Source organism: Bacillus rossius, chromosome 3 (assembly GCF_032445375.1).
Source record: "Bacillus rossius redtenbacheri isolate Brsri chromosome 3, Brsri_v3, whole genome shotgun sequence".
In the NCBI taxonomy this organism is placed as follows: Eukaryota; Metazoa; Arthropoda; class Insecta; order Phasmatodea; family Bacillidae; genus Bacillus; species Bacillus rossius.
The window spans coordinates 113,477,607-113,488,709 of NC_086332.1; the positions used below are offsets into that span (position 1 = coordinate 113,477,607).

General features: G+C 40.4%; 1 long non-coding RNA gene across 1 annotated transcript; it reads right to left on the reverse strand.

The window, feature by feature from the left end:
* Positions 1–1,259: 1,259 nt before the first annotated feature.
* Positions 1,260–7,702, reverse strand: LOC134531163 (uncharacterized). The gene is made up of 2 exons (XR_010074953.1): positions 7,342–7,702; positions 1,260–2,172 (listed from the first exon to the last, which is right to left on the reverse strand). It is a non-coding gene; the product is annotated as an uncharacterized LOC134531163 (long non-coding RNA).
* Between the last annotated feature and the right edge of the window lie 3,401 nt (positions 7,703–11,103).

The following is an 11,103-nucleotide window of genomic DNA, read 5'->3' on the forward strand; positions in this document are numbered from 1 at the left end:
GTAATTTAATATTTTTTCTGTAATTTTACATATTTGCGAAGTTTCAAATGGTTTAGTGTGAAGTCTCCTTAATGAAATATGTACATAAATAAATTTTGTTATCAAGATATTTATGTTAATGATATAACATTAGTTACATTTTGGTTAATACCACCTCTATTAAATGTTAAATTTTTTTATTATACTGTTGCCATTAGTTCTTTTATAAAAGTCATTTCACACAAAATCCTGGATCAAAAGAATTAGTGTGGCAGCTAGCCATGAAAATTAATACCATATTTTCTTTATCTCTGAAATTTATATACATACATACACACATACATAACTATATATTTGTACGAATAAAATATAAACTGCAAGGCTTTCAATATCATCATACTTTAATGTGATTGTTAAATGGACAAAGTCACAAGACCCACTTGGCTGACCCAGCCACAGGCTGGAAACAGTGGATGATGATGATGATAAGGCTTAGTATAAATTTTGGTGTGTGGTAGACAAATACATGTTATAAATTGAGGTAAAACTAAGCATGACTCCCTAAATACTTCATTTGGAGCTAAGAAGACATATTTTACATCACTAGATTATTACTTGTTACCATGGACGCCCATACCTGGGGAAAAGCACCCCCCCCCCCCCCTTTTCTTGATGGAGAAAGACAAAAATGTAGTTACGTATAAGTCGTCCAACACTGAAATATTTTCACGTAGAAGATTTTAAATAAATGTACCTACTTACAAATCACCATTTGTCTTCCAAAATATTTAAAACACCATATACCTCCAGATCTCAATTTTAACCCCCCCCCCCCCCCCAAATATCACATGGGTGCACTTGCTTGTTACATAAGTATACAAACACATTTGTAACTTTTCCATGCATCTGAATTACTTAGTTTAATATGCTACATATTTTCTATTCATGTTGAAAACAACTGCGGTTAGGTTAAGGTTTTTTTTGTTAAACTGCATTAAATCACTGTGGCCGAATTATGACCACAAAACATATTAAAAATTATAAAATGCACAAATATGTAAATATAATAAGAACATAGACAATTACTTGTGAACGTAACAAGGGACAACTCTTTGCAATATGTCCAGAGTTATTTATTTAGTTTCAATTAAGTGAAAAACCAGAGAAAGAAAACAATACAATGAAAGAATGAGTGATCTGACAAGCTATGGAATGTTTGCTATTTAAAGATAAACAAAGCAATGACAAATTCATTAAACCAGAAAATGAAGTTCATTAGGTGTGGTTCACATCAAACATGCTTTTATTCAATGAACGATGAGCAATATCAGGAGCCTTATTGTTTTCCTACAAACATAATACATCCAATAACATTTAGTCCTGTCAAACAGTTTTAGAAGTTCTATCTTGCGAAGTCATAAGTTTTTGTTAAACAATTCTGTAGCAAACACACATTCTGAAATTATCCATGACTGCAATTTACATGTAAATTATTTCATATGAAATACAAAAGATTACTATCACTCCAAACACACCCCACAATTTTTTTTTTGCTAAATCTAAATTAAATGACACTTCCTTCAAAAAATCTATAAGCCTACTATTTATGTTACAATTTTTTTCATTTTCTTGCACACTTTGTTGCTGCTTCTTCCAACACGTTTTTTACTTAGCTGTCGATTGAGATGATTCAATCTTAAAAAATTCCTTATTCTTACAAATGAAGCGACAAATTTCTTCTCAACAGCAGGCATTTTTACATTACTAAACCACAGCACGAAAACAAAATCAAAACAAGCACGCAATTTCACAGTTTTGTTTACTTTGAAGGTCTAGCGGATACGTCATATCACGGAAACACCCGAACGACCAAACTCGTTTTTCTTCTGTTGAGACGACCTGGTATCTAATGACCTTGGGATAGAATGTCATTATGCACGCCGTTAGTGTTTCAAGCTGTACAAAGTGCCACAGCTTGTTTGAAAATAATTGCTTATTTCTTGTACATCGGCGCTGAGGAATGTTTCGTTCATTTTTTTTTTTTTTTTTTTTTGTTGGTTAACGGCTTTCGCCCACAACCAGAACTATACTCGCACGTGGTCAACACGTCTTATGGTCCCTCACAAACAGATGTCTTCAATATCTCGCTGCAAAAAACCGCCTCTTCTAGAGATCAACACCAGCGTGATCCAACTGAAATATATACCAGGCGGAGCGCACGTAGGCGGAGGGCATAGTAGGAATACCTAGCAGGAACTATTCATTGCTAACTATCTTCTCGGTCCAGGCCCATCGACCAATGGAAAGAAGGCCATGGAATAAGGTCAAATGTTAACATAATACACCGGTCACCAAGGACAGGGGACCCAAGGACGTTACCATTAACTCATATGTGGATGCCATTCTCGAATAGGAAATGGGACAGCACGATACAGACCTCACAAGTAGACGTAAACAACAAGGAAGGGTACGCCATGGGCAAAGGCAAATTAAGACTCTTAAGTTGAGCATAGAGGTTATCCCGCGAACGGACACAACGACATTCAAATAGTAAATGATTAACATCCGCCAGGACAGCACCACATGTGCAGTCAGAATTGTCTTGTATACCGAGTTTATGCAAATGGGCAGGGGCAGCTATGATTGGATCGGAGTCGAAATGATAAGACAGCGAGGTGACGCAGCTGATTATCAAAGACGATATCCGTGCTGACCGGTCTATGTCGATATAAGGACGCGTAAACGGATGCGTTATCCCTGGCATAGCGTCGCCATACGGCATCCCACTCCTTCATAATGAGCCGGTCGAGGTAAGGGAGAAGGACATTATATGATACCGCCGGAACCGTACTACCACAGCATCGAGCCAAATTGGCCAGGCGGTCTACCATTTCATTTCCGTGAATCCCGATATGACTAGGTATCCAGAAAAATTGTACACTGATGTTAAGCCTACACAAGGTGAGTGTAAGTTCCTTAATAAGCCAGACCACAGGTTCTCGAGGAAGGGGGGTGGAATTGAGAGACTGAATTAAACTATATGAATCTGTCACAATAATAGATTGGTGAATTTGTTCTCGGAGCACATATTGCAATGCCTTATATACCGCATACGCCTCAGCATAGTAAATGGTAGTTATAGGGGGCAGTTTATATAAGCCAGTAGTTTTATTGTGACTATCGTAATAGGCAGCTCCTACCCCTGTGTCTGTTTTGGAAGCATCTGTATATATAGTTCGATGCAAAGGCACGTGATTCACGCTTTCGTAGAACTCCTGAGCGGTTAGATATGACGGTTGTTCCTTACTACCTATGACCCGAGTTCGCAGCGGTTGAAACGTAATATCATATGTTAAAGTATATTTGTTTAAACAGGGCGTAGAAACGATATGGGACTTTGCTCGTTTAAGAGCGTCCGGAATATCCAAATCCAGTTTGTCCACCGCCCGCATTTAACCGGCAACATGAGATGCCCTTGAGCGTATCCAAAGTTTCCCCAGGAAGCACTTTCTATGGAGGGTTAGTGGCAAAAGTCCCAGTTCGAATTGCATACATGAGATAGGCGTCGAAGGGAAGGCACCTAAAATGATCCGCATACTAACGTTCTGTATCTTCTCCAGTTCAGCACTCCTGGTGGGAGAGAGGTTGTAAAGAACACAACAGCCATAATCGAGCACCGACCGAATAGTGGTAATATAAAATAGTTTTAATAATTTGACCTCCGCACCCCACGTGCGGTGTGTGAGAGCTTTTAACAGATCAATGCGCTTCCGACATTTATGCGTTAGATATTTAATGTGGGCTTTACCCGTCAAACGATGATCAAATACCACACCTAGGTATTTAATTTCTGTCACAATCGGTAAGGGTTGACCCAGCAGTTGGAAGGGTGGAAAATTGTGTGGTTTATATTTCCTCGTAAAGAACACGATCTTACTTTTCGTCGGGGATATTTCTAATCCATTGCTATCAGTCCATGCCTGAAGCCTGTGAAGAGTGTCACACAGCGTGTCCTGAGCTCCCTGATATGTTGTATTATAGGCCCATATCACGATATCATCTGCATAAGTAATGTTATAGGATGTACGGCCAATGTGATAAACTAAGTCTTGGGTATACAACAGGAACAGGAGTGGGCTCAATGTACTGCCTTGTGAAAGGCCATTATAGACGATGCGTGCAGACGATGGTGTCTGTGACGTGATTGGGTAATAGTGTCGGACAGAAAAAAAGAGCGTGTACACATTTAATAATTTGAGTGGGAATTCCAATATGGCACAGCTTCTCATACAATACAGTTAAGTTAACATTATCGAAAGCGGATACCAGGTCGACAAAGAGCGCGGTACATATTTTCTTTAGCTTGAAGGCAACATGAATTTTTGACAATAAGGATAGAATGGCCTCGTGTGATCCGATACCTGGCCGAAATCCAAACTGCTCAGGTCGGATGAGCTTATTCTTTTCCAACCACCACTGTAACCGATTTTTCAATAGTTTTTCAAAAACCTTTGCAAGACATGAGCGGAGTGCAATGGGCCGGTAAGAAGTAGGGGCTAACAGCGGTTTATTCTGCTTCTTAATAGGAATTACGATGAATTCCCGCCAAGCTAACGGAATTACACCATGAACGAAAATGTGATTATATAGTTGTAATAAGTATGAAGTACAGTTCTCAGGGAGGTTCCGGATCATCACATATGGGATTTTGTCAAGTCCCGGCGCCGTGTTAGGAGTATGACGTATACAAGTTTGTAGTTCCTGCTGCGTAAAAGGCATAATTAAGGCAGTATGATCTATATACCTATTCAGGGGCGGCTTAGGCGGAGTGAAATGTATATCTGCATTGGGAACATAATCCGGGGCAATATGCCGCATAAAGGCCGGTACTATGACATCAGGGATAGGAGTCACATAAGAGAAATCTTTGCTAGACCGAAATTGTTTAAACTTCCTCCATAATTGTGGCAGGGGAGTAGACCGCGAAAATGATGTGCAGAAGGCGTGCCACTTTTCCTTTTTCACCCCCTTCCATGTCCGTTTCGCCACTGCCTGTGCTTTCTGTAATGCGATGTAGTTACTGAGAGTGGAGCAGTGTTTATAAGTTTTAAGGGCCATAAGGCGTGCAGTATTTGTAGTCTGACATTTATCATCCCACCAAGTGGGTTTACGTTTACGACAAGCGGTCTGGCATGTTATAGGGATGGCTTGATGAGCGGCATGCAAGATTTGCGTGTAGAAATAGTCGTAACATGCATTTACCGTTCCTGGGCCTATGTCCGCAAAAGGGGCGATATCAGCCAGAAGGCCACGGAATTTACTCCAGTCAGCTTGAAGGGTACGAAACTTGGCTGTTGCTGGAGACTGTTGAGGAGGTAATGGTTGGCCGACCTGCGTAGTCAACAATATGGGAAAATGATCACTCCCCCAATTGTCCTCTAAGACAGTCCAGGTAAGTTGCCCCGCGAGATCTGTAGAAATGAGAGTTAGGTCTATAGCAGTAGATTGTTGTTGGTAGCAACCTAACCGAGTGTGGCGTTTGTCATTCATGACCATATAGCTCGAGGTATGAAGAAATTCAAGCAACGTCCGGCCTGCTGCATCACAATAAGCATTACCCCAAGAGGAATGGTGGCTATTAAAATCCCCACCTATCACTACAGGGGTGGGAAATTGGCGGAAGAAAAGGTCCCATGTATCAGCATCAATGGAGGAGTTGGGGTGGACATAGAGTGACACTATGGCCCATACGAAGTGTCGGTGATGGATCTGAATAGCGACAGCATCAATATTGTCAGCACGGGGTGGATATTGAATCGATATTTCCGCTACACTAAAATTTTTATTCACGAAAATAGCAGTACCCCGGTCAGGTTTGTGAGATCTGTATAGGTGATATCCTGGTATCCTGACTGTGTATTTGTCCGTAAGTCTGATTTCACATAGCAATATAATATCAACGTTGTGTAGGTGTAGATAGTGTTCCATGGGATATCGATTAGCAATCAATGACCTAGCGTTCCATTGTAGTATCTTAAGGTTGAAAGGAAGTGAGATGGTACAAGAAGATTAAATTATAGGTTCAAAATGCGGAGGAGAATCTCCATCAAGGTATCCTTGTTGACGGCGAACGTATGATCGGTCTTTGCAGTGCTGACCAAGCCCTCAATCATATCGACGATATTCTGGACTTTCTCATTAGGAACAGTGTGCTCGGTGCCTGTAGGGGTAGGTGGCGGTTGTTCAAGGTTGTGTTCACCTGCGTGTGGATTGTGTACTGGTCCGATAGTGATGTCTGGCACTTCAGGACGGAACTGCGCGTAATATTGGCGAATGTCGCCATTTGTGTGGGAGTCCAGCGGAATGACGGGTGGGATCGCCTTGTAACAAGTGGTATAGCCATCGGGCCGTGTTGGCACAGTCTTACGTCGCATGGTGCTTTGGGTCACGTGAGCAAACGTCGGCTGTGGCGCGGGAACCTCTGCAGGTGTACTGTTGTAGGTGGAAACTGTATGTGGGAGATGGGGTTGCAGAACAGGGAACCCTATTATAGGATAATGGACCTGTTGTTCCGGTACACATGGACTGGGTGGTAACTTCTTTGTCGCATCTGCATACGAAAGATTATGATAAGCCATTAGCCGTTTGATTTCACGTTCACGTTCCCACATGGGGCAGAGCTTTTTATTGAGAGCCGAGTGTGGACCCCGGCAGTTAACACATTGTGGTGTATCAACTGTCGGGCAGGCCTGTCCATGGACAAGAAGGCAGGTAGCACACCGAGGAGTCGTGGAACGACAGTTTTTGGCAGTGTGACCAAATCGGTGGCACTGATAACACATGGTGACGCTCTGGACTTTAGGGGTCACTTTGTAAATTTCTTTAAAAATACTAATATATGGAGGCAGCGTTTGTCCTTCAAAGGTGAGACTGAGGAGCTTGATGGGTACCCGAAGATCCTGCCCATCGCGTTGGATATGCTTGGTGAGGCGTTCCGCATGCAGGAGTTTGTGGGTAGCGCTTTCATATCCGTCGAGGACCTCTTCCATACTAACATCCAAAGGAACACCATATATGATACCCTGTTTCCTCGTCAGACCCATGGGGATGCTCGCTCGCAGGTTCATCTTGCCTGGTGTATCAGAGTCCAGAAATTAATTGGCAGCTGTCGCCGTACTAAAGTACATTTTCAGCCGTTTTGGACCTGCTTGTTGTATTTGCAATATGTAACGATTAGGGTGCAATCTTTTACCTAAAGCAATCGAGTGCAAGTTTCCAATATTACTATCAAGGGATTCTACTACTACAATGAAAGGACCGCTACAGGTATCAGGGTAACGTGCGCTCCCACCTGGTACATACCCACTTCCACGTTGTTGATCGTCCACCCGGCCTCGTCCGTCGCCGGACATGTCTTCGCTCAAAGAATTACTTAAACGGACGTCACGCTTGCATGATTTGTTTGTTCGTTCAATCAGATCACAGGTTTCACTTATGCTTTTCCGCTTTACATCATTGCGCGACACTACCTCCATACGATCATAATCAATGTCTTCCGCTAATACTGCATTTAACGAGTTGTCCAACTTAACCGCGAGTAAGCGCAGGAACGTCCGTCATCACTCGCAGTCAAAACCGAACTCCGAATGTTTCGTTCAAACTGGAGACAGATGTTTATTGCCAGGTGCAAACATTCTGTGTCAACATAACGACGTATCAATCAGTCGACTGACAGCTTGTAAATATAAGCAAGCAACTAGCAGAAGTATTTCACGAATATTTTGACAAAAATATTAAACATATTTTTCTACAATTTTGAGAGTTAATTTTTTGTTCTCTGTTATAATTGTGTGAAATTTTAACACCTCTTAAATAATTTACGAGTTCTCTAGGCGGTTTTATATCCATGAAACTATCGAAGGAAATGACATTTTTACATCGTTTCACACATGCTTTCCAATGAGTACCTTTGTTACTTTACCTGCCTAAATTAACAATTGAAAATTAGGTTTTTCTGGCAGGCCATCTCTCATAAACACACCCCTAAAGTACTTGATATAGTAATATGGGGTGAATAGGGTCTAAGGAGCAATAGCGACAAAAGTTGTCTTAAACATTTAATGTACAAGTGTACTTTTTAATTTAAAATTATCATAACATAGTTTAATTACTGCGAATTTTTAAGTCTTTCCAACTGACGTCGTCCAGCCGAAGGCCACCCCACAGCCCGACCTGCAACCACCAGTATCCGACACCGCTAACGGAACGCCCTGAACTATTTTCTCTCTATATTTTATCTGTACTGTCAGACAATAATAATATTGTAAATAATATATATTAATAGTTCTATCTGGATATTAATTACTTTGAATATTAATACACTGTCGAGTATAGACTCTTTGGTTATTTTGACGCCAACCGCCGGTGCTCCCTCTGGTCCGCAAAGGTCGTTATGTCACAACAACACTTGCCCCTAAGTGCATCGAACACGCCCGAGCGTGAGTGTGTGAAAGTGCGCCGCGACGAACACCTAAGCGACGTCAGCGTCCGGCCGGGTGTGGCAATGCGCCTAACTAATTATATATAATTATTTGTCAAATTAAAACAACTAAATTAATAACAATTTAAAAGAGGATTTATGTAAGGGAAATTATGTCTAATTGTTTTATAAGCATATATTTGGTAACTTGTCTTTAAGTCCAAAACTGGCCGGGTCGGTTTTCCTGCGTTTCACGTGGTTAGGCACGAGGCCTCAGGGCGGTCTCGCGCTCAGTTACCGTTTGGAGCTCGAAGGGGTCGGGCGCTCCGCGAACGTCGGGTCATCAACTCTAGCATCTCTTCAACATTTCAGCAATAGTGTAAGTTTTCGTAAATCTTTTATTAACTCGGCGCCGACCCCAACCCAGTCGCACGATATTTCGTGCGGCTCTTAATTTATTAAATTCTTCCCACCAGGGAACTTTACTTTTCATACGTAAATCCATGTCCAGTTTAAGGACCGCGTAGTAGTGGTACGCAGTTTTCGGCTAATTAGACAATTAATCGTTATCGTCGTAGATCCTCCGTATTAAGTGTTGAGAATAGCACTGACTAACTTTCGTCTTGTAACTTTCTCCGTTTCTATAGTGCAAAATGTAACGTGTATTTAAGTGACTAACTTTTATGTGTAAGGAACTTTTACGTGTACGTCTTCAGTCGGCGTGTCCACGTAATTTCAGAGACGTTAATTTTCGTAGCAGGTTAGACTGCAAACTATCCTGAACATAGGATCTTTTCTACGTATTTACGTGCCAGCCTAAGTTGTGGCATTAACCATTCATTTACATGCTAAACCATTCATAGGGACGTGAAGCCACTGTTTCAGCTTGTCAATATAACTTTGCAATCTATCTTGGTCGCGCGAACCGTCACGTTTAGAGATACGCGTGTCGTAGCTGTCCGACAACGGACGCGGCCAGTCTCGGGGCGAATGAGTGTATTGATACTGAATAAAGTGCAGTGTCCTGTAAACCGTTTTCCATTCATTTACGAGGCGTCCTGGGTGGCCTAAACAGCCCAGGTAATTTCTGAACGTTTTTTCAAACTCCGAGACGCGCTCCTGCCTGCAGCCACGAGGCCGAACCCCCGTAAAATCCCTGAGATATTTCACATTATTAATAATTAAATAAAAGCTAAAAACAGGCAACGGGAGTGGCGTCAATTTTAAATTTGTATCTGGGCGCCACACTTATGTACAACTTAGCTTCGTTACTAGGATAGTACTAGTGTAGTGTGGTACATAAGAGAAAAAGAAAATAATTTCACACTTCAAATCTATAATGGGCATGAGATTGACAACATGTAATTTAAGGTCATTAAGAAAACAAACATATGCACAGTAAAATAATAACTGGGTAAAATTGGATTAGACAAAAAATATTTAATCAGATAAAATATAGATAATTAATGGTTTGACCAGTGGTATACTATTATGTTTTCTTAAATAACAGGAAGTAGGTTGCACACATTATAAAACACAACAAAAGTTCATAAGTTCAAATTAATTATGTCTGTTGTTCTCAATCTAGAATCGAATTTAGTGTATAAAAAAAATACTGTTTTATTATCTTCGTAATTTAATTTAATTCAGTGTACCGCGGCTGAATTCAGTGTATAGATGTGGTAGAGCATCATGAGAGCTCCGTATCATTTCACCTCTGGGTTAGAACAATTTAAAGTGTAGATCAGAATGGTAATTGGCTTTATCAAATGTTTATCTCAGTAGGGCTTTAATGTGTTCAGCTCAAAACTCAATGTATATATGTCCGTCGGCAATATTAAAATACGTTAATGCAGAAATACGTTTCTTTCAGGATAGCATCATAAGTCAGTATTTTACTCACGGTAATTCACTCCTAATTACACGTCATATAGGACGTGCCCTATTTAAATAACATGTAATTTATATTCAAACGACGATTGAAAACATCCTAGTAATAGGATGATCTAATTAGCTCGTAGATATTTCGGATTTTTAAGGGGATTGAAACCCAGGCTATCTAGCCAACGCCGTCGTTATTCTAAGACTTTTTTCTTAATTTTAGTAATGACGCTTATCTTAAGTAACATGGCCTCTCATTGGCCGAGACACAAAAATCGTTGACTTAATTACCACATCAAAACAAAATACAGACACTTAACAATACAACTTAATATGCTAAAATATCTTAAATTTAAAACTTGATTTTTCAACAATAAAAGTTTTGTTGTACAAATTACGTATAAAAAGTTCAATTTGCCGTTTAAGTCCATTGCTCCCTAGAGGGGTCCTGCTAATTGGACGTAGTTATGCAAAAAGGAACCAACCCACAATTTTGTTATATTTTATTTGAAAATAAATTAAAATAGTACAAGGTTGATCGTACCGTCGTTGCTATTATTATATCAGTATTTATACTAGACCATTAAAATTATACCCACATTATGTTATCAATACGAGAATTACAATTTATAATTAACTTTAACTTCAAAATACTCAGAATAGGTTTCATGTGGGTTGGTTCCTTTTTGCATAACTACGTCCAATTGTGGTTTAACGTCACTTGGGTTACGCCATAGAGTATGGTAGTCGTAGATATATATCCA